The sequence below is a fragment of the Callospermophilus lateralis genome, chromosome 16, assembly GCF_048772815.1.
Source record: "Callospermophilus lateralis isolate mCalLat2 chromosome 16, mCalLat2.hap1, whole genome shotgun sequence".
Lineage (NCBI taxonomy): Eukaryota > Metazoa > Chordata > Mammalia > Rodentia > Sciuridae > Callospermophilus > Callospermophilus lateralis.
In genome coordinates, this window is record NC_135320.1 from 34515126 (window position 1) to 34542113 (window position 26988).

The following is a 26988-nucleotide window of genomic DNA, read 5'->3' on the forward strand; positions in this document are numbered from 1 at the left end:
GTCTTATCACTTCATGTATATTATTATTTTTGCTTTACATTTCAGGTAAAGAATGCTATTTTTATTTAGACTAGCTAACAATGCTGATCACAATGACTCCTCAACACAGGACTCCAGGTTACTGATGTTGATCATATTCCTCATTATATTTTATTTCCCATACATTAGAAACTGTGAAAAAAATATATAAATATCAACCCCCCAACTCTACAACTTTGACTCTTTAAAAATTTATTCTAGTATTCTCTTAATTCTAAACTCCTAAAAAGAGCTATCAAATAGAATTAACAAAATCAATTTCAATATTGCTTACTAAGTTTCTAACTCTTTTTCATGAAAGTCATGTTAAAAATTTATTGTTCAGGACAGTGAACTTTATAATAATGTATTGGCAACAGACTTTATTCAGAAACTCTGTGTTTATTTGTTTCTTTCTATTTTTTCCTTTTTGGGTAACTGATGACACTGTATATCCAGATGTCTTAGAGAAATTCCTATTACCATTCCTAATTTAACTGGGTTTCCAGTTGTTCTGTAATGAGCTTGGATTCTCTGTGAGATTATGGAGTCACAGTAACAGGATCTTGGTTTTGGAAGAAACCTTAGGAGTCATATAAATTAATGTTTTTCAAAATTTAAATTATGATCCATTACTAGGTCATGAAATAAAAACAATAAATCACAACTCTTAATGAAACAAAATAGAAGCATAAGAATATAATACATAGATTAAGGGTATCACTGCTTCATAGATCTTTTTGAGTTATATATCTGCATACATGTATGTATGTGCTAAATTATACTATTAAAAATATACTCATTACCAGAAGTCATAGTCAAAAAAGTTTTTAAAGCCATTCATTTATACCAAAACAAGAAATCTTTCTTTAATAGAGCAGAGATGGGGGTGTAGCTCAGTGGTAGAGTGCTAATCTAGTATATGAGAGACTGTGGGTTTGATCCCCAGCACTTGAAAATTAAAAATCCCTGAAAGCTGATAACTACAGTTCTACATAAACAATATTAAAGGCAAGGTATTTACTACTCATGAGACAGTAATATTAGGAAATTTTTTATGTGGAACCAATATTTGTCTCTGGTGACTTCTAATCTATAACTCACCAAAAAAAGATTGAAGGCGGGGGGCGGGGAGAATTGCTATAGAAAAATATTCTATAGTTCTATTACTTTTTCTCTCCCTCTTTTTTTTAACCAGTGAACAGATGCTGTTACACCTAGAAATCAGAAAGTTACAAGTTTCCCTTTTGGTTTTCAAAAAGAAACTCCAGAGACAAAGGGCAGTAATAGAAGACCAAAAAGCATACAAGGCTGCTTAATGGAAGAAGAAAAGCAATTCTAAATAAAATCAATAAAGAAATACCTTCATAGAAGTGACATGAACAAAATTATCAAACTCAGGCAATTTCATAAAAGTATGCACTGCTTTCTAGCAAATATTCTTTTTTTTAATTAATTTTTATTGTTGGTTGTTCAAAACATTACATAGTTCTTGATATATCACATTTCACACTTTGATTCAAGTGGGATATGAACTCCCATTTTTACCCCAAATACAGATTGCAGAATCACATCAGTTGCACATCCATTGATTTACATATTGCCATACTAGTGTCTGTTGTATTCTGCTGCCTTTGCTATCCTCTACTATCCCCCCTCCCCCCCTCCCCTACCCTCTTCTCTCTCTACCCCCTCTACTGTAATTCATTTCTCCCCCTTATATTTTCCCCCTTTCCCCTCACTTCCTCTTGTATGTAATTTTGTATACCCCTGAGGGTCTCCTTCCATTTACATGCAATTTCCCTTCTCTCTCCCTTTCCCTCCCACCTCTCATCCCTGTTTAATGTTAATCTTCTTCTCATGCTCTTCGTCCCTACTCTGTTCTTAGTTACTCTCCTTATATCAAAGAAGACATTTGGCATTTGTTTTTAAGGGATTGGCTAGCTTCACTTAGCATAATCTGCTCTAATGCCATCCATTTCCCTCCAAATTCTATGATTTTGTCATTTTTTAATGCAGAGTAATACTCCATTGTGTATAAATGCCACATTTTTTTTATTCATTCATCTATTGAAGGGCTTCTAGGTTGGTTCCACAGTCTTGCTATTGTGAATTGTGCTGCTATGAACATGGATGTAGCAGTGTCCCTATAGTGTGCTCTTTTTAGGTCTTTAGGGAATAGACCGAGTAGGGGAATAGCTGGGTCAAATGGTGGTTCCATTCCCAGCTTTCCAAGAAATCTCCATACTGCTTTCCAAATTGGCCGCACCAATTTGCAGTCCCACCAGCAATGTACAAGTGAACCCTTTTCCCCACATCCTCGCCAGCACTTGTTGTTGTTTGACTTCCTAATGGCTGCCAATCTTACTGGAGTGAGATAGTATCTTAGGGTGGTTTTGATTTGCATTTCTCTGACTGTCTAGCAAATATTCTAATATTGGAAAATAAGTTTCACTTTTTTAATATACTACCAAAAAGAAGAATAACAATCCCCATATTCAGAAGAGGAAAAAAAGACCCAAATGAATACTTTCTATCTCCTTTAACATACCAAAAAAACTAAGTTTTATGAAATTATAGTAACAATTATTTCTGCCTAGTCCCAAGCAAAGCTCTTCATGTCATCTTATATATACATAAATTATTTAATAATAAGTTCTAAAACAAAATATTCACAAATTATAACTTACTTACTCCATACTTATATCAAATAAAGTAGACTTCAAGCCAAAGTTGATCAAAAGGAACAAAGAAGGACATTTCATACTGCTTAAGGGAACCATACATCAGCAAGACATAACAATAATAAATATATATGCCCTCAAAAATGAAGCAGCTATGTTCATCAAACAAATTCTTCTTAAGTTCAAGAGTCAAATAGACCACGAAACAAAAATTCTGGGAGACTTTAGCACACCTCTTTCACCACTGGAGAGATCTTCCAAAGAAAAGCTAAACAAAAAAACTACAGAACTCAATAATACAATCAATAACTTAGACTTCTGACATATATAGACTATATCATCCATCAACAAGTGAATACACTTTCTTCTAAGTAGCACTGGATCCTTCTCTAAAATAGATCATATATTATGCTACAAAGCAACTCTAAGCAAATACATAAAAGTAGAGATGCTTCACTGCATTCTATCAGATCATAATGGAATGAAATTAGAAATCAATGATAAAATAAAAAATAAAACCGACTTGAACACCTGGAGACAAAATAATATGCTATTGAATGAACAATGGGTTAAAAAAGACATCAAAGAGGAGAATAAAAAATTCTTAGAGGTAAATGAGAACACTAATTACAACATATTGAAATCTCTAGGACACTATGAAGGCAGTTCTAAGAGGAAAATTCATTGCATAGAGTTCATTCCTTAAAAGAAGAAAAAGTCAACAAATAAAAGACTTAACATTACATCTCAAAGCCCCACAAAAAGAACAAATCAACACCAAAAGCAGAAGCAGGAAATAATTAAACTCAAAGATGAAATAATTAAAATTGAAACAAAAGAAACAATTGGAAAAAATGACAAAACAAAAAGTTGGTTCTTTGAAAAAAATAAATAATATTGATAAACCATTAGCCATGCTAATGAAGAGAAGAGGAAAGGGAAAACTCAAATTGCTAACATCCATGATGAAAAAGGAAATATCATCATGGACACTACAGAAATACAGAAGAAAATCAGAAATTATTTTGAAAATATGTACTCAAATAAAATAGAAAATATCAAAGGCATCAACAAATTTCTAGAGTCATGTGATCTGCCCAAACTGAACTAGGATGACATACACAGTTTAAACAGATCAATCTCAAGCAATGAAATAGAAGACAGCATCAGAAGCCTACCAACAAAGAAAAGCCCAGAACCAGATGGATAAACAACTGAGTTCTACAACAAGACCTTTAAAGAAGAACTAATATCAAAACTCCTCAAATTATTTTGTGAATTACTTCGTGAAACTCATTCTATGAAGCCAATATCATCCTGATTCCAAAACCAAAGACACATCAAAGAAAGAAAACTTCAGACCAATATCTCTAATGAACACAGATGCAAAACTTCTCAATAAAATTCTGGCAATCAAATACAAAAACATATCAAAAAGATAGTGCACCACAATCAAGTGGGATCATCCCAGGGATGCAAGGTTGATTCAACATATGGACATCAATAAACATAACTCATCACATCAATACACCTAAAGATAAGAATTATATGATCGTCTCAATAAATGTAGAAAAAGTATTCAACAAAAACACTTTTCTAGTGTTCAAAACACTAGAAAAACTAGGAATAACAGGAATACATCTCAACATTGTAAAAGTTATCTATGCTAAGCCCCAGGCCAACATCTTTCTAAATGGAGAAAAATTGAAAGCATTCCCTCTAAAAACTAGAACAAGACAGGGATGCCCTCTTTCACCACTTCTATTTAACATAGTTCTTGAAACATTGGCCAGAGCAATTAGACAGACGAAAGAAATTAAAGGCAAATGGAAAAGAAAAACTCAAATTAGCACTATTTGCCAATGATATGATTGTATACCTAGAAGACCCACAAAATTCCACCAGAAAACTTCTAGAACTAATAAATGAATTTGGCAAAGTAGCAGGATATAAAATCAACACCTATAAATCAAGGGCATCTCTGTATATCAGCGACAAATCCTCTAAAATAGAAACTAGGAAAATTACCCCATTTACAATAGCCTCAAAAAAATTAAATATTTGAGAATCAACTTAACAAAAGAGGTGACGTGACAGACCTCTACAACGAAAACTACAGAACGTTAAAGAAAGAAATTAAAGGAGACATTAGAAGATGGAAAGATCTCCCTTGTTTTTGGATAGGCAGAATTAATATTGTAAAAATGACCATACTGCCAAAAGCACTGATTTAAAGCAATTCCAATCAAAATCCCAATGACATTCCTCATAGAAATAGAAAAGGGAGTCATGAAATTCATCTGGAAAATCAGGGACCCTGAATAGCTAAAGCAATACTTACAAGAGTGAAGCAGGTGGCAAGTAACTAAAACATCACATTATTGGCACCAAAATAGACTTGAAACCAATGTTACAGAACAGAGGACAGAGAGGAAAATCCACATAATTACAGTTATCTTATATTAGACAAAGGTGCCAAAAATATATCTTGGAGAAAACATAGCCTCTTCAACAAATGGTGCTGGGAAAACTGGAACTCCATATGCAGCAAAATGAAACTAAACCCCTATTTCTCACCATGCATAAAACTCAACTCAAAGTGGATCAAGGACCTAAGAATTAGACCAGAGACCCTGCACCTAACAAAAGAAAAAGAAGGTCCAAATCTTGACATCATGTCGGATTAGGCCCCGACTTCCTTAATAAGACTCCTGTAGCACAAGAATTAAAAATCAAGAAATAATAAATGGGATGGATTTAAACTAAAAAGCTTCTTCTCAGCAAAAGAAACAATCAGTGAGGTGAATAGAGAACCTACAGAATGGGAGCAAATTTTCACCACACATGCATCAGGTAGAGCACTAATCTTTAGAACATATAAAGAACTCAAAAAGGGTAACACCAAAAAAAAAAATAATAACCCAATCAATAAATGGGCTAAAGAACAAAACAGACACTTCTCAGAAGAAGATATATAATCCATCAACAAATATATGAAAAAATGTTCAACATCTCTAGCAATTAGAGAAAACCAAATAAAAACTACATTAAAATTTCATCTCACATCAGTCAGGATGGCAGTTATCAAGAATACAAACAACAATAAGTGTTGGTGAGGATATGGGGGGAAAGGCACACTCATACATTGCTGGTGGGACTGCAAATTGGTGCAGCCAATCTGGAAAGCATTATGCAGATTCCTTAGAAAATTTGGAATGGAATCACCATTTGACCCAGCTATCCCACTCCTTGGTCTGTACCCAAAGGACAGGAAAACAGCATACTATAGGGACACAGCCACATCAATGTTTGTAGCAGCACAATTCACAATAGCCAAACTGTGGAATCAACCTAGATACCCTTCAGTAAATGAACGGATAAAGAAAATGTGGCATATATACACAGTGGAATATAACTCAACATTAAAGAGAATAAAATCATGGCATTTGCAGGAAAATGGATGGAACTGAAGAATATCATGCTAAGTAAGCCAATCGCAAAAAAACCAAAGGCAGAATGTTTTCTCTGATAAGTGGATGCTAATTCATAATGGGGTGGGGGGCGGCATCGGACAAATGAAGGAACTTTAGATAGGGCAAAGGGGAGTGAGGGGGAGAGAGGGGGCATGGGAGTAGGAAAGACAGTGGAATGAGATGAATATCATTACCCTAAGTACATATATGAAAACACAAATGGTGTGACTTTACTTTGTGTACAACCAAAGACATGAAAAATTGTGCTATATATGTGTAATATGAACTAAAATGCATTGTGCTATCATATATAACAAATTAGAATGAATGAATGAATTAATTAATTAATTAATAAGAAATAAGTTGAAGAACTGGGGTTATAGCTCAGTGGTAGAGCACTTGCCTAGTATGTGAAGCCCCCAGTTTGATCCTCAGCACCACATAAAAATAAATAAATAAAAACAAAGATATTGTATTCATCTACAACTAAGAAAAATTTAAAAATAAATAAATAAATAAATAAGTTAGCAAACTGTCTGCCAGGGATGATTTAAAAGTAACTAAAGGCAGGCTTGAGTACTCAGAAGCAGATGTCTAGGAACATTTGGAATAAAAACAAACCATGTGTATATCTCATACTGCTTATAATAATTCTTGCAGTTTATAAAGTTGACACTGAGTCACCATAGAGCATTCTTTATGCTCATAATGGTGGTATTTTCTATTTATGAAAAATGTATGTCATAACTTAAAGAAAAAAATCTATCCAAAATTATTTTAAATAAAGTGTTAGTTTCTAAAAAGCAGTGAATCCTCAGCAACAGGAAAATGAGTATAAACAACTGATTCCCTGAAAACTATGGTTAACTAATTTTTACCTTCTACTTTACCTTTTTCAAAATTTCTATGACTACTTAAATCAAGATCTCATAATTCGTGGTGTTAATTGAGAGTAATGTTTGTTTGGAGTGGGAGGTAATATTTCAGTGACTAGAAATTAGAATCACCCAGGAAACTTTTTAAAACACTGGTTCAAGATCCTCAACCAATTTTATGGATGTAATGTCTATTACAGTTTGTGATAGTATTTCTCTAATTCTCAGTGATTTAAATGTGACAAAGCCTTCTGTACTTTATCACAAAAAGCAAGTTTTCCAGGTGACTTATTTTGGTATCAATTTAAGAATTTATGGTATATTACTTTTGATTCACTTTGAATTAAAATACATATTGCAAAAAAAATAGTTCAACCATAAATTCTGATATAATTAGTCTAGATAGAGCCTGGGCTTCAGAGCTTTCAAAGCTCCCCAGGAGAGCCTGATGCTCATCCTGGAATGGATACTACTTAAAATAGCTTTCTTCATGACACCGTTAAGAATTGTTAAAGGATGGGGCTGGGGATGTGGCTCAAGTGGTAGTGTGCTTGCCTAGCATGCGTGAGGCACTGGGGTTCGATTCTCGGCACCACATAAAAATAAAATGAAGATATTGTGTCCACCTAATTAAGAAAAAAAAAAAGAATTGTTAAAGGAATCTTTAGGAAGGGTAGGATAAGCAGCATTTCCCAAATTTATCTTAAAATCCTTTATCCCATGTAGCAACCTATAACATGACTTAGATTAATACTTCAGTTGCAAATCAAGGTAAATATTAAGTTTAGAATCAAGCTGTATAACTTTCCAAACTTTATAAAAGCTCTAATATGTTTAGGGGCAGGGGAAGTAAAAGAAGAAAACACAGAAGGGCTTAACTTTTATTGCCATCAGAATTTTACTGTATTAAATTTTTCAAATGAAAGATTTTAATTTCAACTTAAGACTGTCAATTAATTTAAATGATGCATATAGTAAGCTTGTTACTCAAAAGCATCCAAATGTTGTGAAAGCTAATACCAAAAACAAAGTCATACTGCCCTCTAATGGTTCAAGCTTTACCTGTACTGAACCAGAAAGATTATGATAAATATAAGTATATTAAATACCAAAAAACAAAAATAAAATTTCAATTTTGGAAGCAACTGAGCTCAAAAAAATTAATTATGACTCCTATATTCATATTCAAGACTCAATTATCAAAGTCATATTCAAACTACCATATTTGCCTGTGCATGTGTTTATTAAGTTAAAAAATTTCCTCTATGTATTACACAACAGCCTTTTCTAATATAGTTTTTTTTTTCAAATAAGTCTATGACAATAGTATTCAAACTTAAATGTTCATAGTATAAAAGGATTTGGAAATCTACATATATTTGTATATACTTTAATTATATCTAAAATTTTAATTAACATCTAAACTTTTGCTTAAATACTTGCTTCCACAAAGGATACAGTTTCTGGTTTGTTGGAAATATTGACATTTTTTAAATAAAGTTACATATTACTCCTTTAAATTGTATCCAAAGAAATCTAAGTATTATAATAAGTTGACATTTACCCTCATCTACTTAAAAATATATAAACCTTGTTAATGTATTATAAATTTTACGTCACTGTTCTTCATCTTCTTGAACTTGTATTTTATTCCACTGTTTACACAGAATTTTAACCTGTGATATTCTACGCCTGCAAATATTTTATTACTCATTCCATCATAATTTTTACATAAATTTATATAGTTTGTTGGGAGGTTGTTTGTTTTTTCTGTGCTGGGAAGTGAATACAGAGCTTCATGGATGCTACTAGGTAAGCACTGTTTGAACTGAGCTATATCCACAGATCTACAGAAGTTTTCATTTTCTATAATCATAAGTATTATAAGTTAAAATAGAAGTGTACAATGAGCCAATACTGCAGTTATTATTAGCAGGTAATGGAATATAAATATTATAAATTTTGATAAGTTACGTTTAAACAAAAAGTAAAGTCTTATTGACATGAAACAGTGAAACTAGATAGACCATTAGGCCCCGAACAACAAGTCCTTAGCAAGACTCCTAAAGTGCAAGAAATAAAATCAAGAATCAATAAATGAGATGGATTCAAACTAAAAAGCTTCTTCTCAGCAAAAGAAACAAACAATGATTGATTGAGAGAGCCTACATTTGGGGAGGAAATTTTTGCCACACACATGTCAGACAGAGCACTAATCTCCAGGATATATAAAGAACTCAAAAAACTTAATACCAAAAAACAACCCAATCAATAAATGGGCCAAGGAACTAAACAGACACTTCTCAGAAGAAGATATATAATCAATCAACAAATATATGAAAAAATGTCCAACAACTCTAGCAACAAGAAAAATGCAAATCAAAACTATTCCAAGTGATAATGCTAAGTGAAGTTAGCCAATCCCAAAAAAACAAATGCCAAATGTTTTCTCTGATATAAGGAGGCTGATTCATAGTGGGATAGGGAAGGGAAGCATGGGAGGAATAGACAAACTCTAGATAGGGCAGAGGGGTGAGAGGGAAAGGGAGAGGGCAGGGGGTTAGCAAGGATGGTGGAATGTGATGGACATCATTATCCAAAGTACATGTATGAAGACACAAATTGGTGGCAACATACTTTATATACAATCAGAGATACGAAAAAATTGTGCTGTATATGTGTAATAAGAATTGTAATGCATTCCACTGTCATTTATTTTTTTAAAAAAAAAATCAATAAAAAAAATTCCAAGATTTCATCTCACACCAGTCAGAATGGCAGTTATCAAGAATAGAAACAACAATAAGTGTTGGTGAGGATGTGGGGGAAAAGGCACACTCATACATTGCTGGTGGGACTGCAAATTGGTGCAGCCAATCTGGAAAGCATTATGCAGATTCCTTAAAAAATGTGAAATGGAACCACCATTTGATGCAGCTATCCCACTACTCAGTCTATACCCAAAGGACTTAAAATCAACATATTATGGGGACACAGCCACATCAATGTTTATAGCATCTCAATTCACAATAGCTAAAATATGGAACCAACCTAGATGCCCTTCAACAGATGAATAGATAAAGAAACTCTGGTACATATACACAATGGAATATCACTCAGCATTAAAAGAGAATAAAATTATAGCATTTGCAGGTAAATGAATAGAGTTGGAGAATATCATGCTAAGTGAAGTAAGCCAATTCCCAAAAACTAAAAGCTGAATGTTCTGGGAAAACAAATGGAAAAAATGGAGAAACTATGATTGGGCAAAGGGGAGAGAGGGGAGGGATGGGAAAGATGGTGGAATTAGATGGACATCATTACCCTAGGTACACTCATGAATGGCATATATGGTGTGACGCCACATTGTGTACAACCAGAGAAATGAAAAGTTGTACTGCAATTGTGTACAATGAATCAAAATGCATTATGCTGTCATATATACGTAATTAGAATAAATAAATAAATTTTTAAAAATAAAAATATTTTCCTTATTATGTTTATTCTTTTTTTTATTGGTTGTTCAAAATATTACAAAGCTCTTGATATCTCATATTACATATAATAGATTCAAGTGGATTATGAACTCCCATTTTTACCTCAAATACAGATTGCAGAATCACATCGGTTACACATCCACGTTTTTACCTAATGCCCTATTAGTAACTGTTGTATTCTGCTACCTTTCCTATCCTCTACTATCCTCCCTCCCCTCCCCTCCCCTCCCATCTTCTCTCTCTACCCCATCTACTGTAATTCATTTCCCTCCTTGTTTATTTTCCCCTTCCCCTCACTACTTCTTATATGTAATTTTGTATAACATTGAGGGTCTCCCTCCATTTCCATGCAATTTCCCTTTTCTCTCCCTTTCCCTCCCACCTCATGTCTCTGATTAATGTTAATCTTTTCTTCCTGTTCTTCCTCCCTGCTCTGTTCTTAATTGCTCTCATTATATCAAAGAAGACATTTGGTATTTGTTTTTTAGGGATTGGCTAACTTCACTAAGCATAATCTGCTCTAATGCCATCCATTTCCCTGCAAATTCTATGATTTTGTCATTTTTTAGCACTGCGTAACACTCCATGGTGTATAAATGCCACATTTTTTTTATCCGTTCATCTATTGAAGGGCATCTGGGTTGGTTCCACAGTCTAGCAATTGTGAATTGTGCTGCTATGAACATCGATGTGGCAGTATCTCTGTAGTATGCTCCTTTAAGGTCTTCAGGGAATAGACCAAGAAGGGCAATGGCTGGGTCAAATGGTGGTTCCATTCCCAGCTTTCCCCATTCACAATATCCTCAAAAAAAATAAAATATTTGGGAATCAACCTAACAAAAGAGGTGAAAGACTTATACAATGAAAACTACAGAACCCTAAAGAGAGAAATAGAAGAAGATCTTAGAAGGTGGAAAAACATACCCTGTTCATGGATAGGGAGAACTAACATAATCAAAATGGCGATATTACCAAAAGTTCTCTATAGATTTAATGCAATGCCAATCAAAATCCCAACGGCATTTCTTGTAGAAATAGAGAAAGCAATCATGAAACTCATATGGAAAAATAAAAGACCCAGAATAGCAAAAGCAATTCTAAGCAGGAAGTGTGAATCAGGCGGTATAGCGATACCAGATTCAAACTATATTACAGAGCAATTGTAACAAAAACAGCATGGTACTGGTACCAAAACAGGCGGGTGGACCAATGGTACAGAATAGAGGACACAGAGACTAATCCACAAAGCTACAATTATCTTATATTTGATAAAGGAGCTAAAAGCATGCAATGGAGGAAGGATAGCATCTTCAACAAATGGTGTTGGGAAAACTGGAAATCCATATGCAACAAAATGAAACTGAATCCCTTCCTCTCACCATGCACAAAAGTTAACTCAAAGTGGATCAAGGAATTAGATATCAAATCAGAGACTCTGAGTCTGATAGAAGAAAAAGTTGGCTCCGATCTACATATTGTGGGGTCGGGCTCCAAATTCCTTAATAGGACACCCATAGCACAAGAGTTAATAACAAGAATCAACAAATGGGACTTACTTAAACTAAAAAGTTTTTTCTCAGCAAGAGAAACAATAAGAGAAGTAAATAGGGAGCCTACATCATGGGAACAAATTTTTACTCCTCACACTTCAGATAGAGCTCTAATATCCAGAGTATACAAAGAACTCAAAAAATTAGATAATAATATAACAAATAACCCAATCAATAAATGGGCCAAGGACCTGAACAGACACTTCTCAGAGGAGGACATACAATCAATCAACAAGTACATGAAAAAATGCTCACCATCTTTAGCAGTCAGAGAAATGCAAATCAAAACCACCCTAAGATACCATCTCACTCCAGTAAGATTGGCAGCCATTAGGAAGTCAAACAACAACAAGTGCTGGCGAGGATGTGGGGAAAAGGGTACTCTGGTACATTGCTGGTGGGACTGCAAACTGGTGCTGCCAATTTGGAAAGCAGTATGGAGATTTCTGGGAAAGCTGGGAATGGAACCACCATTTGACCCAGCCATTGCCCTGTTAAAAAAAAAAAAAATCTTATTGTGGGATAGGGTGTAGCTCAGTGGTAGAGTACCTGCCAAGCATGCCAAGGCCTTGGGTTCAATTCCCAGCACCACAATTAAAGAAAAAACATCTTACTGTTGTTTTCACCTTTTTCACTTAAAGGAAGCACTTCACAACTTCTTTTTGACATATCCAAACTGCTAGTATTACTCCTGCATTTTAGGATCAGTATTAAATAAAAAAAGGATTAATTGAAAATAAGCATAATAGGGGATAGGAATGGTAGCAGAACACAACAGTCACTAATATGCCATTATGTAAAAATGTGTGTAACCAATGTGATTCTGCAATTTGTATTTGGGGAAAAAATGGGAATTCATAACCCAATCGAGTCAAATGTATGAAAGATGATATATCATGAGCTCTGTAATGTTTTGAACAATCAATAAAAAAATTTAAAAAAAAGAAAAAGAAAATAAGCACAGCAATACTGCAACAGATAACCAAGTGATCAACAGTAGGGTAATATATATGATACGAATGCTGGACAAAGGGATAATTCACATCCTGAACTGGATAGAGAGAGATTTCTATTTTTCACTATAAAATCATCACCACCACATTAACATATATTCACAAGTATTCTGTGCATTCTAATCTAGCACCAAAGACAATTTAGTAATAAATGATTTTAAAGTAATACTGGCACAATTCTTTAAAAAAGGTTTCACATAATGGTTATTACCTCACTTTTTGCAAAAAAAAAAAAAAAAATTTTGGCATAAAATCTGCAACAATCAGGGCTGTGGTTATGGCAGTAGTAGAGCACTCCCTGAGCATGTAAGGCACTGGGTTCAATCGTCAGCCCCACATTAAAATAAAATAAAGATATTGTGTCCATCTAAAACTAAAAAATAAATATTTTTTAAAATATGCAACAATTACATGGTAAAATAACAGTTCAATATGTGTTCAGAAGAGTGCACAGTTTATAAATTGTTCATTTCTACAATGTTCCATTGTATATCTCTGGACTATAGATGACTGCCAGTAACAGAAAGAGTGGGAAGTAAATCCACAGTTAATGGAGACTACTATAACTTATTTCTATAAATTGATCTCTTTCTTCTATCAACTAATACCTCTAGAACAATGCTGAATAGTTTTCAAGACAATGTACTATCCAGGATCTTGGTGTTGAATGAATTAAATAACACTCTGTGTAGTTCCAAAGCATATGTGGTAACTGCTATTACTGCCTTGGTCATTCTGAGTTATCTGTCCTCCCCGACTAGGCTATGAATTCAAGAATAAGGGCAGATCTTACTAATCTTTGTGTTACTAGCATCTCAATTCTCAAGAATGGTTGACTGATTTGACATTCATACATTCAATGAATAAAATATACTACTAGTGTCAATGAATCAGAGTAAAAGAATGTGTCGGCCTGGTGTTGTAGCTCAGTGCCAGAGTGCTCGCCTAGCACGTGTGAGGCACTGGGTTAGATCCTCAGCACCACATAAAAATAAACAAAATAAAGTATGCTGTCCATCAAAAATTAAAAAAACAATGTGTCTATAGAAATGAATCTATAACCGAGAGGGAATGTTAGAATTGGTGGTACCACTTTATACCCATTAGAATGGCTATTAACCAACAAACAAGAAACAGAAAAGTGCCAGGTGGTGTACGCCTGTAATCCCAGAGGCTCAGGAAGCTGAGACAGGAGGATGGAGAGTTTGATATGCTAAGCAACTCAGTGAGAACCTGTCTCTAAATAAAATATAAAATAGGGCTGGGGATGTAGCTCAGTGGTCAAGTGTTCATGAGTTCAATCCATGGTACCCACCCACCAAAAAAAAAAAAAAAAAGAAAACAGAACAATGTTACTAAGAATGTGAACAAATTGAATATATTGTACATTCCCAAATTTTAAGGATCTGGATTTTATTTCTAGAGCAGAAATGCCCTTACAAAATTTAGGAGTTGTTTCATTACAGCACATCATTCTCAGTCCTTACCAACTTTTACACTAAACACCAGATTCTGCACTCTTGTTATCACGCACATCTAATCCATCATGCCCTGGACCAAGTCAATGACCTTTCATTTCTAATTTCAGCTGTCTCTCTTCTGCTTCTACATATGGTTCTTTACCCCGCTCATATCCCCAAGCTCCCCTAAAACATGCCCAACACTTAAGGCATTCACACTTTCTTTGGCAGCTGATTAACCTCACTTCTAATAACCTGAAACGATAGCTGCAATAAATCTGTCTCTCTCAATACTGCTGGCAATGGCTATAATCTTCCTGTGTTCTCTACTCCTTATATTGCTAGAACTGTAAGAGGCTCACTCTACTCTTTAGGTGGCAAAGAGGGAAATGATCCTTGGAAGTCAGAGTTAGAACTGTTTACAAGGTACCACTATTAACTGTCAGTAAAATGGGTTTTTACAGGCTATCTTGAGAACTTTGACCCCATTTATCACATTTCTATAAGAAATACATTCTAAGTTTCCAGTCACCAACACAAAAAAAACTCTAGAACAGGGCTTATTCTGATGATCATCCAAAATCTTATTCAGAACTTATCAGACATCCAAAATCAGAATTAGCTTGGTTTGATTCTGATTTTGTTGTTTGTTTAAAAAGGCTATGACAAATGTTAAACTTGTTTGACATAAAAAAATTTTATTTAATAAATATATATCTTAAATAGTCTCTAATCCAAAGTTAAGTGGTAAGCCTGGGTCTTGCCTGGCTACTTCTAACAACAGAACAAAGGAGCATGGAATCCTGAATTTCTGTCATGGGAAATTTATTTCCATGTTATTAGTACCTAAATGCTGATTCCTTCTGAATAAGGATCAAGAAAATTGAAAGACCAAAGATAAAATAAATAGCTATCATGAGAGGACACAGCAGAAGAGGTATGTGTATAAAATGCTGCATACAATTATTACATAAAGACCATAGATTTTTTTTTCCAAAGCTTGTGTTTAAATCCCAAGTTAAGGGGCTGGGGTTGGGGCTTAGTGGTGGAGTGCTCGCCTAGCATGCCCACAAATGTAAAATAAAGATACTGTGTCCACCTAAAACTTAAGAACAAATATTTAAATTTTTTTAAAATTTAAATAAATAAATAAATAAATCCCAAGTTAATGACTACTGTTGTGCAGTTTTCCAAAGGAAAAATGATTCTCTAGGCTACAGGCAGTATTATTCCAAGGTCAACTAAATTCTCAGAAAAGCCAAAAATACCCATATTTGCAATACAGAATTAGTCATTCCTCTATAAAATATATATCAAGAATAATAATAGAATCATACCCTGTTTGTTTAAATAGGCAGAAGTGAATTTTTTTAAATATCTCGAAATAACAATATCTAATTGGGCATGTTGGCACATGCCTATAATCTCAGCGGCTCAGGAGGATCACAGGTTCCAAGTCAGCCTCATCAACTTAGTGAGGCTATAAGCAACCCAGTGAGACCCTCTTTCAAAAAAAAAACTAAAAAGGCCTATGGATGTGGTTCAGTGGTTAAGCATCCTTGGGTTCAATCCCTGGTACAAAACACACACACACACACACACACAAATATCTAGTGCAAATACACTGATATTTTGATTCATTTAAGGAACTAAAAGCACTATGGACCACTATATGTGGTCCCTGAATTACTTTATTAAAAATCCTAAAAACAACACCACAAGGAAACATTTATTATTTATTTCTCCTCAAACTACAGGGAAGTTAACTGAGAATTAGGCTGAGGAACCTGCTCAAATCCACATAGCTATGATTCCAACCTTGGAGTCTAGACTTGTAACTAAAGCTATCACCTGCAGTATAAAAGGGCTTTTAATTATAATAATAATTATTGTACAAAAGTAAAAATTAAACAACCTACAGGCAAATCATTTTGTCCTCAAACATTCTATGAGATAGATGCTATTTTATCCCCTAGAAAGACATTTATAATGTTTGTGGCCAAATGCCTAAGTGGAAAATATGACACATTTTAGAACTATCTCTAGCTTCAAATCAAGTGAGTATTACAAAATGTATCTTTCAAACCAACTTTTTTTGGATAAAATTTACACAAAATGAAATGTGCTCATAGGTTAATGAATTTTGACATTCATCATATAACAATCATCAAAATCAAAAGCTTTCTTGTATAGGAAATTCCTATCCCCAAATCTAGGGAACCAATGAACTTCTGTCACTAAGAAACAGTTTTGCTATTCTAATATTTGCTATTCTGTCCCTGAGGAATTAGCTAATTCCAGAAAAAAAAAAAAAAAAAAAAACAGAATATCAAGTATGTATACTATATATCTAGCTTTTACCCCTCACCATGTTTTGGTGATTCCAACATATTGTTTTATGACTAAGCCTTACTGCTGAACAATACTCCAAGGCATGGTTATATATAAAATAATTTTTATCCATTTATCTGGTAGTAGATATTTGGGTAATTTCCTATTAAAGGCAATTATAGAGAAAGATGTTGCAAACATTGATGTACAAGTTTGAATAGCTATGTTTTCATTTTTTTTAGATATATGCTAAGTATGGAATTGCTGGATATTGTAAGTATATGCTTAACTTCATAAGAAATTTACAAATTCTGACAAAGTGACTGTACCATTTTATATTCCCAGCAGTGATATACGATAATTCTAGTTATCAACATCTGGTGCTGTCAAATCTTTTTACATTTTAATTATGGCTTCAATTTGCATTTCCCTGATGTCTAATGGTTTTGAGCAACTTTTCACATATTTATTAGACAGTCTCATCTCTTCCTTATTGAGAGTCTCTTCAAATATTTTGCCCATTTTTGTTGACTTGTTATGGTGTTGTAGGTATTCTTTTATGTATTCTAGAGACAAGTTCTTTCAACACATGTATTACAAATGTTTTCTTTCAATATATGTCCTACTTTTACAGTTTTTTAAACAATGACTTTCAGATATTAGAAGTTTTAAATTTTGATGACATTTGACTTCTCAATTTTTTCATGATTTGTGCTCTCTGTGTTCTAAGAAATCTTTTCCTATCTCCAAAATCCCAAAATATTTTCTTCTGGAAAACATGACTTGTGAACTTGGTGTTCTAAAAAATCTTTGCCTATCCACAGAGTAACAGAGGTTTGTTTGTTTGTTTTATTTTTGTAGCTTTAACTTTTACATTTAGGCCTATGATCTATCCTAATTATTTTTTGTCTATGATGTGAAACAGGTTAAAGTTCTTTGTTTCTGTCTTGATATCCAATTATTTCACCACAGATATTTAGAAAGAGTATCCTTTCCCCATTTGTACCTTCACTTAAATTATGAAAAAATTAAATTCACCATCTCTGGATGGATCTATTTCTTGTCTCCATATTTCTTATCTCCATATTCTTCTGTAAAGAGCTTTGTAGGGCATACAATCTCTGTTACAGCTACTCAACTGTGCTATAGTAGCACAAAAGCAGTTATAGACAATATATAAACAAATGATTGTGGCTATGTGCCAATAAAACTGACATGCTCTTAAAATTTCAACTTGACCTAAATTCCATGTGCTATTAAATATAATTTTTCTTTTGATATTTTTCAGCCATTTAAATATGTAAAAAGCATCCCTACCTTGTAAGATGCACAAAAATAGACAAGTCAGCTTTGGCCCATGAGTCATGATATGCCAAATTCTGTACTGTTTTATTCCACAAATCCATACATTTGTCCCTAGGTCAACATTCCATTGTCTTGATTAAGGTAGATTTTTGCAAATCTTGAAGTCAGGTAGAGTGAGCCCTCCAACTTTGTACTTTTTCAATATTGTTTTGGCTATTACACATCCATTACATCTCTATACAAATGGCAATGTTAATATTAACTTTATTAAATAGCTATAATTTTGACTGAGATTATATTATATCATCATGTTAACTTTGGGAGAAGAGTGTTCTTTAATTGTGAGCAATTATTTTATAGCATTCAATATACAGGCTGTTAATTTATTCCTAAATATGATGTGCTTTTAGGCTATAGTCATTTGGTAGCTGTTCATTACTATTAAGTAGAAATACTACTGATTTTTCTACATATTAATGTTTTATCCTGTTACATTGCTAAACTTACTTATTCTACTACAGTTTTGATTTCTTAGAATTTTCTACATAAAAGGATCACAGCATCTACAAATAAAGATAACTTTACTTCTCCATTATTTCCCAAGTAGCTGGGATTATAGGTACATTGTGCTTGTCTCAAATACTTTTTCTGAATCTAATGAGGTGCTCATACAGTTTTCCTCCTTCATTATGTTAATATAGGTCATTGTTTTGATTATTCTATACTAAACAAACCCTGCTTTCCTGGAATAAACCCCACTTAATTGTGGCATATTATGTTATTTAACTTTGCTGAATTTAATATGCTAATATTTTGTTAAGGATTTTTATATCTGTGACCATGAGAGCTACTATCTTTTTTTTTAATTAAATTATTTATTGGGATGGGGCTGTGGCACAGGTGTAGCATACCTGCCTGGCATGTGTGAAGCATTGAGTTTGATTCTCAGCACCGCATATAAATAAATAAAATAAAGGTCTATCAACAACTAAAAAAAATTATTGATTTATTCTAATTTGTTATACATGATGGCAGAATGCAATTCATTTCATATAACACATGTAGAGCACAATTTTTCAAGTGAGAGCTACTATCTTTTAAATACACTCTTTCTCATTCTTGCTTTGGTAACCTGTTCAAATTCTCTTTTCCGTTTCATAAGTGTTTTTAATAACAATGTATTTTTTTAATGTGTCTTACTGTTAAAGTTTAGATTTATTCCCCCAAATGAAAAACATCCTCAATAAGGAGGCATCATTTTTTTTTCTATACTTTTTTTCCCCTTTTTCATACTGAGAATTGAACCCAGGGGACTGAGCTATATCCCTAGCCCTTATCATTTTTTATTTAAGACAGTTGCCAAGGTTCTCACTAAATTGCTAAGACTAGCCCCCAACTTGTGATCCTCCTGTCTCAGTCTACCAGATTGCTAGGATTATAGGCATGTGACACCACACCCAGCAAGAAAGTAACATTTTTAAAAGCCTTGACATGCATTCCATGTATACAACACATGATAAAGGAAAAAAAATATATTCCCCAAATCAAAGCATATAGGACACAAAGGCAAAGTTATATGTAATTCTCAGAACAAATTCCTGCTTTTCCCCCACTTCATGTGTATTCATTTATAAGAGATTTCAAAGTTGTGTACTGTTTTATCAATACACAGGCACCATCTGGTGGCAGAAACCAAAACTGTAGGTTTATGTCTATTTATATCACTGCTGGAACAAATATATTCAATGTTTCTCAACTGTTCTTTTTCTTTTTTTAACTGTAGATGGACACAATACCTTTATTTTATTTATGTTTTTATGTGGTGCCGAGGATCGAACCCAGTGCCTCCCACATTCTAGGCAAGCACTACCACTGAACCACAACACCTACCCTCAACTATTCTACTTTCTAATATGCCTTTTGAAAGGGTTTTACAAACAGCAAAAGAAAAAAAAAAAAAAAAAAAGACCTTATACTGAAAGTTTGAATAACCTCATAATAAACAGCACACCAACATTATAGTACTTAGCAAAATTTCAGCCTCAGGAACATAAACTTTGAAAGACGGGTTAAACATTCCTAATCCAAAAGTCCAAAATCTGAAATGATCCACAATCTGAAACATTTTGAGTACTGACATGATGCCACAAGTCTTATGGTTCAATACACGCAAACTTGGTTTCACAGACAAAATTATTTATTTAATTTACTATGTAAACTCACTTTCACAGCCAGACACAGTAGCTGTGAAATCCCGGGTACTCCAGAGGCTGAGGCAAGAGGATTTAAGTTCAAGGCCTCAGCAACTTAGTGTGGGCCTAAACAACTTAGTGAGACCCTGTCTCAAAATAAAAAATTAAAAGGACTGGGAATGTGGTTCAGCGACTCAGTGGTTAAAAAAAGCCCCTTGTTTAAATTCCTAGTACTAAAAAAAAAAAAAAAAAAATCCTTCACTTTATGTGTACAAAGTATATATGAAACAAAAATGAATTTTGTGTTTAGACTTGGGTTTCATTCCCATGAAACCTTATTAGGTAAATGCAATTATTCCAAAGCCCCCCAAAATTCCAAAATCTAAAACACTTCTAATCCCAAGCAACTGGATCTTTTTTTCTGCTTTCTGGCCACCATGACATGAGTAGCTTTGCTCTGTCACGTCATCCCCATCATGATGTTCTACCTTACCACAGGCACACAGCATTGGAGCCAACGTACTATGGACTGAAACTATAAGCTAAAATAAATCTTTCCTCCTTTAAGTTGATTTTCTCAGATATTTCGTCACAGCAATGAAAAGCTTTAACACAATACTCCATCCTATCGTCTAAATATCTATGAAAACTATCCAGTTTTCTATATTTTCACAATTCTGGGCCCTCATCACATTTAGCCTTAATTACAACAAACTCCTTGCTTCTCCTTTGAAGTATAGGACTACCCAACCTATTTTGCATGCACTGCCAAGGCAATTTTCCTGAAACATATATCCAATTATTTTATCCCTCAGTTTAAAATCCTTCAACGACTCCTAATCACCTTCAGAATAAAATCAAAACCACTGGCATGACACTTGAAGACATCCAGATATAGGCCTGGCATGAACTTCAGCTTTTTTATTCTAGACATACTAAACTACTTGTAAGTCCATAAATAAACTAAAATTATTAGGATCCCTAGTCTTTGCTACCAAAATTTGTATTGTTTTTTCTTCTCTTCCTCACCTGATTAACCCTAAAGATTCAGGTCAAGCATCAACTCTTCCTGAAACACTTCTTTGATGCCCAATCTAAGTGAGGCCCAATGTTTCCATGGCATCAGACACACTCTTATCACACTGTCATTGTTTTTTTTTTTTCATTGTATTCTTCTTCTACTATACCTCAGAATCTATTACACTGGCTGTCTTTCATCATAATCTCTACTTGAATAAAATATGTAGTAAAGAGCAGGCCTGAAATAAATGTTTGTGAAATGAATCAAACCGCACAAAATTAATTTCATTTGCTGTTATTATTTCTATTTAAAAATGAGGAAACTCATGGAGGGCCAGTGTCTTGTCCTAGATCACAAACTAAAAGCATCAGAACTAGAATTTGAACAAATATTCTGACCATTTGAAGAACATTCTATAAAATAATTGCACTCTGGGTACAATTTGGATGGAGATAATCCCTCTTTCTCCGGGTTGAGCATAAAATCCAGGCTTAGACAATTAAACTGCTAAACCCAGTTTGAATATGAATTCTGGGATGGAAGGTCTACTCAAAGTGTTTCCTAAGACATTTTTAAGAAATTTCTAAAATAAAATATCTAAAATAAAAACAGGGCTAAGGATGTAGCTCGATGGCAAAGTGCTTGCCTAGCATGTGCAAGACCCTAGGTTCAATCCCTGTACTATAAAAAATAATAATAAAAATAATAATAATAATAAATTCATAAACATCTCGACCCTTTTCTAGAACTACAAGTTTACAGATTATGTAACACATGAAGTGCAATAAATGGGCATGAACTTCTTTGAAAAATGAAGGAAAGAAGAGGAAAAATGAGACAAGAACTACAAAAAGAGAAATGAAAAATAAGGAAGAATCAAACTAAAGCTCTATCCAATCACATCTTAAGATCTCCTCAAGAGCCTTCCTAGTTACATGATCCCAAAATCTCCCTGTTCATATAATCTATTCTAAATTGCGGTCCTTTGAAAATCTGTATTAACAGATCAAGGGACTTTCTGGCCATTTGTCAACTAACAATACCTTTTTTATTTATGAATATACAAAATTAGTAAAAGTCTATAGGAAGCCTAATTACAGACATTCTATTCCTTTATATAATTTTTTTATAATAAGGGAGAGTAAAAGCATTACCATGGTTTGGAAAAGTTTGCCCTAAAGGGCCATACATTAAAGACTTGTTTTCTAGCCTGTGGTTCTACTGGAAGGTAGAGGTACCTTTAAGAGGTGGGACTTAGTAGGAAGTCTTCCAGTCATGCAGGAGTGTGCCCTTGAAGAAAATATTGAGAACTTAGTCCCTCCTCTTCTTTTTTTGCTTTCTGACTACCATGAGGTAAGCAGCTTCCTCTGCTATACATTCCTGCCATGATACACTGCCTTACCACTGGCCCAAAAGCAACCAGCCCAATGGACCATGGACTGAAACCTCTGAAACTGTGAGCCTTTCTGCTTAAGCTTATTATCTCAAGTATTTTATTACAGTACTAGAAAGCTGAAAAACATAAGCATAAAATATTCTCCAATCTTTACTTTATCCTTTGCCATATGAATTTTTAAATGTTTTCTACTTTTTAATGTATCTGTTAGTGAACAGTATCCCAAAAGAGAAACAAAAAGATGTAACTGGATGTATTCCTTATCAAATATCTTGGGTATAACAAAAGGAGACAGGTTCTTCAGAATTCAGGTAACAACTGCAGTATTTGCCTATGAACAAATCTTTTTTCTCCACCCATTATAAAACAGAGCAGAAGGGCTGGGGCTGTTGCTCAGTGGTAGAATGTGCTTGCCTCGCATATGTGAGGGTTCCATTCTCAGCACCACATAAAAGTAAACAAATAGGGGCTGGGGTTGTGGCTTAGCAGTAGAACGCTGGCCTAGCATGTGCAAGGCCCTGAGTTCAATCCTTGGCACCACATAAAAATAAATGAACGGATTATGTCCAACTACAACTAAAAAAATTTTTTAAATTTTTTTCAAAAAAGTAAACAAATAAAATAAAGGCATGCTGTCCATCTACAACTACAAAAAAATTAGAAAAAAAAAACAGAACAGAGGGGGAAAAAAATCTGTTTTCTTTAGGACTTTGAATGAGTACAAATGGAGAAACCTCATCAGCAAAGAATAGAGACAAAATAGCAGCATGGGTAATAACTAATTGTTACTTAGTATTATTTTAAGTAAATAATGAGAGGATCTTTTCAAAAAAATCTCTCTAAATGATATCTGTCTCTTAAATTCTCAACCTTTCATTCCCTGCCTTAAGCAGCTAATGACTCGGGCTGGGGATATAGCTCAGTTGGTAGAGTGCCTGCCTCACATGCACAAGGCTCTGGGTTCAATCCCCAACATCACATACACATACACACACACATACAGCTACTGACTCAGAATCTGACAAGAAAGAGAAAGTCTCCTCTGATTTTTTACTCCAAATTCCCTACAATACATTCCAGTGGTGTCATCTATAAATTAAGGTTGTATGTACCATCATAATTTTAACAGCCTACTGAATAATGGGAAGATCTACTCTATTGAGAGTAGAAAGTTTTTTAAGTTAAAACACAGCTTGTAGGCTTAACAGTACTTCCCTATTTTCTTTTTATCCTTTTTGTTACTTGCAAAAAATCATAAAGATTCTCCAAAAAATATGAAGGAAAGTTTACTTTATTTATTAAGACATACTCTTTATTTATGACTTCTCTGAAGTCATAAATAAAATTCTTTCACCCCTCATGACAACTACAGAATCAAAGCTTGAAACTAGAAATTGCCAACAAAGGAAAAATACCATCATTCTTATTCTAGAAAAGAAAAAAAAATTTCAAACCAAACCATATGACCCCTGTTTCCTCCTCTGATTTCATGTACCAACTCATCCCCTACTTGGTTCACTCTAGACATACTGGTCTCCTGGTGGAAGCCTCCACATACCAGGCTCACTCCAGCTGCAAGAGGCTTTGTGCTTCCTATTTCTTATGCCTAGAGCTGACCAACCTGTGTGCCTCTTCTCCCTTCCTCCATTCACATGTTTCTTTTCCTCTCTTCCTTTAGTCTTCATCAAACGCCACCTTCTAAGTGACTAACCTCTTACTGACAGACTACTTCTCTTCCTGGAACATGAGCTCCATAAGGAGAGAGATTACTGTCTGATTTTTCGTGTCTTTTGCACCGTATTTCTTTCATTTAAAAATAATAAATTCCCTAATCAAAATCATAGCAAAATTTCATTAAAGGACTGAAGATATTAAAATACAAAAAAACATTAAAATATAATACTCATGAATCTATACACTATATTACATTAAAAATAAAGTATCTGGGGCTGTTCAGTAGTAGAGCACTTGCCTGGTATGTGTAAGGCACTGAGTTCGATTCTTAGCACCACATATAATAAAAATAAATAAATAAAATAAAGGTCCAATGACAACTAAAAAATATTTTTAAAAAATAAAAATAAAAGAGTAAAGTATAAGGGGGCTGGGGATGTGGTTCTGTGGTAGAGCATCTGCCTGGCATGCATAAGTCCCTGGGATCAATCCCCAGCACTACAAAAATAAGGAAATAAAATAAAGTACGTGGCTGGGGATGTAGCTTAGTGGTAAAGCACATGCCTAGCACAGGCAAGGAAATGGGTTCGATTCCTAGTACCATAAAAATAAAAAAATAAAAAAGCATATTTAAGTATAGAAGGGATAAGGTGCTTCTTACTATGATAACTAAATATACCTACAGTGCTGAAATGGGCTACTAGCTTAATTTATATTAGATAATGTTAGAATTTAAATAAAAGGAACTGATAATATTATACCACCTCCCCGCCAGAAGAAGGAGGAGGAGGAGGAGGTGGAGGAGGAGGAGGAGGAGGAGGAGGAGGAAGGGAGAGAGGGAGGGAGGGAGGGGACTAAATCACCTTTAAATAAAATATTATATCCCCTATGCCTCTTATGTGGTATGACAGGGTTGAAAACTAGGAAGCCTGTTGCTGGATGTTCCAGTTAAAAGCAGGGACTCTACAGAATAGAAGAATGGAATCACATATGAGAGGAGCTGTGAAAAGTTGAGGGTTTAGGCCAAGTTAACAAGGGGAATGTTACAACACCCTCTGAAAGCAAGACATGAGGGGTAAAATGAACTCAATGTCACTAACTGCAACTTTCAGCACCTGATAAACAATAGATATCACTGTAAAAAGCAGAGGTACAAAAGGACAACATAGGACTCACACAGAAGGGCTGGCCCTCTCATTCCTAGCATATAGTGAACTCCCAGGCATTCTAGGAGGAAAGGGGAGGGAAAGAAATCTAAGAGATCCTAAGCAATAACACTTTAAAAAAATATATATTTACAATTTGATAGTTGTAATTTTGTGGATTGGTTTCTGTGTCCTCAATTTGAACAGGACTAAGTGATAATAAATATGATTAAAGGTAATTTTCCATTACCAAGCAAGATACCAAAAAGTATCAAATTATAGACAGACTAAATAAATATATTCTCTGCACATCTGAGTTGTACTGTCAGTAATCAAAACCATAACAAAAGCATCAGCAAATATCTGATCACATGTGGAAAAAAAAGAATTTCTTAGGCATAAAAGCAAAGGGAAAAAAATGTTTTTAAAAGCCAAATGATTAGACCATAAATTCTTTATAATTTTGTAAAAAATTAAAATTCAAACTTAGAAAATTACAACCAAAAAATAGATTGAATATTAATACTTTAACACATAAATGTGAAAACTGGTCAAGTAATGCTATAAAAATTAGCCAACTAAATTAGACAAATCACAAAGGATAAACAACTAGCAAGGTGGGAGGGAGGGAAGAACAGAAGTTCAGTGGATTAGACAAAGGCAAATGAAGGGAAGTTGGGGGGATAGGAAAGACAGTAGACTGAATCAGACATAACTTTCCCATGTTCATATTTGAATATATGACCAGTATAACTCCACATGGGTAGTTATACCCCATGTATGTATAATATGTCAAAATACATTCTACTGTCATATATAACTAAAAAGAACAGAAAAAAAAACTAGCAAACATCTGAAAAAATATCCAGCTTCATTAGCAATCAATAGCATTAAATTTTTTTAATTCCATTTTTTAACTATAGAACAATTTTTCAACTCAGTGTTGTAAGAGTACCAAAGATATTCTCATATACTATAAGAAATCAGGATAAACTTCAATGCAATTAGGCAATACATTATTCTTTTTAACTCTAATATTCCCTTTAAAATAATCTACCTTAAGGAAACAAACAAGGATGCAAACAAAGATTTGCACATTAAGACTTTTTAACTCTAGCATTATTTATAACCAGAAAAGGGGGTAGGGGGTGCAATCTAAATAACCAAAACTAGGCATACAATTATAAAATATACCTTGGTCACATGAAGCATTTTATAGCCAGCAAAAATACCTTTCAAAGATTATTTAAAGATATGAAAAACTGACCTATATTAGGTGAATACAGGGCATCATACTACATATGCAGAATAAACAAATTAAGGCATATTCATACAAAGGAACAATATTCAGCAA

The 26988-nt window shown here is 33.9% G+C and overlaps 1 protein-coding gene across 14 annotated transcripts in view; it reads right to left on the reverse strand.

Annotated features, from left to right (window-relative positions):
* The window catches only part of Stau2 (staufen double-stranded RNA binding protein 2), a 311629-nt gene that overhangs the window by 232172 nt on the left and 52469 nt on the right, over positions 1–26988 (reverse strand). The window lies entirely within an intron of this gene.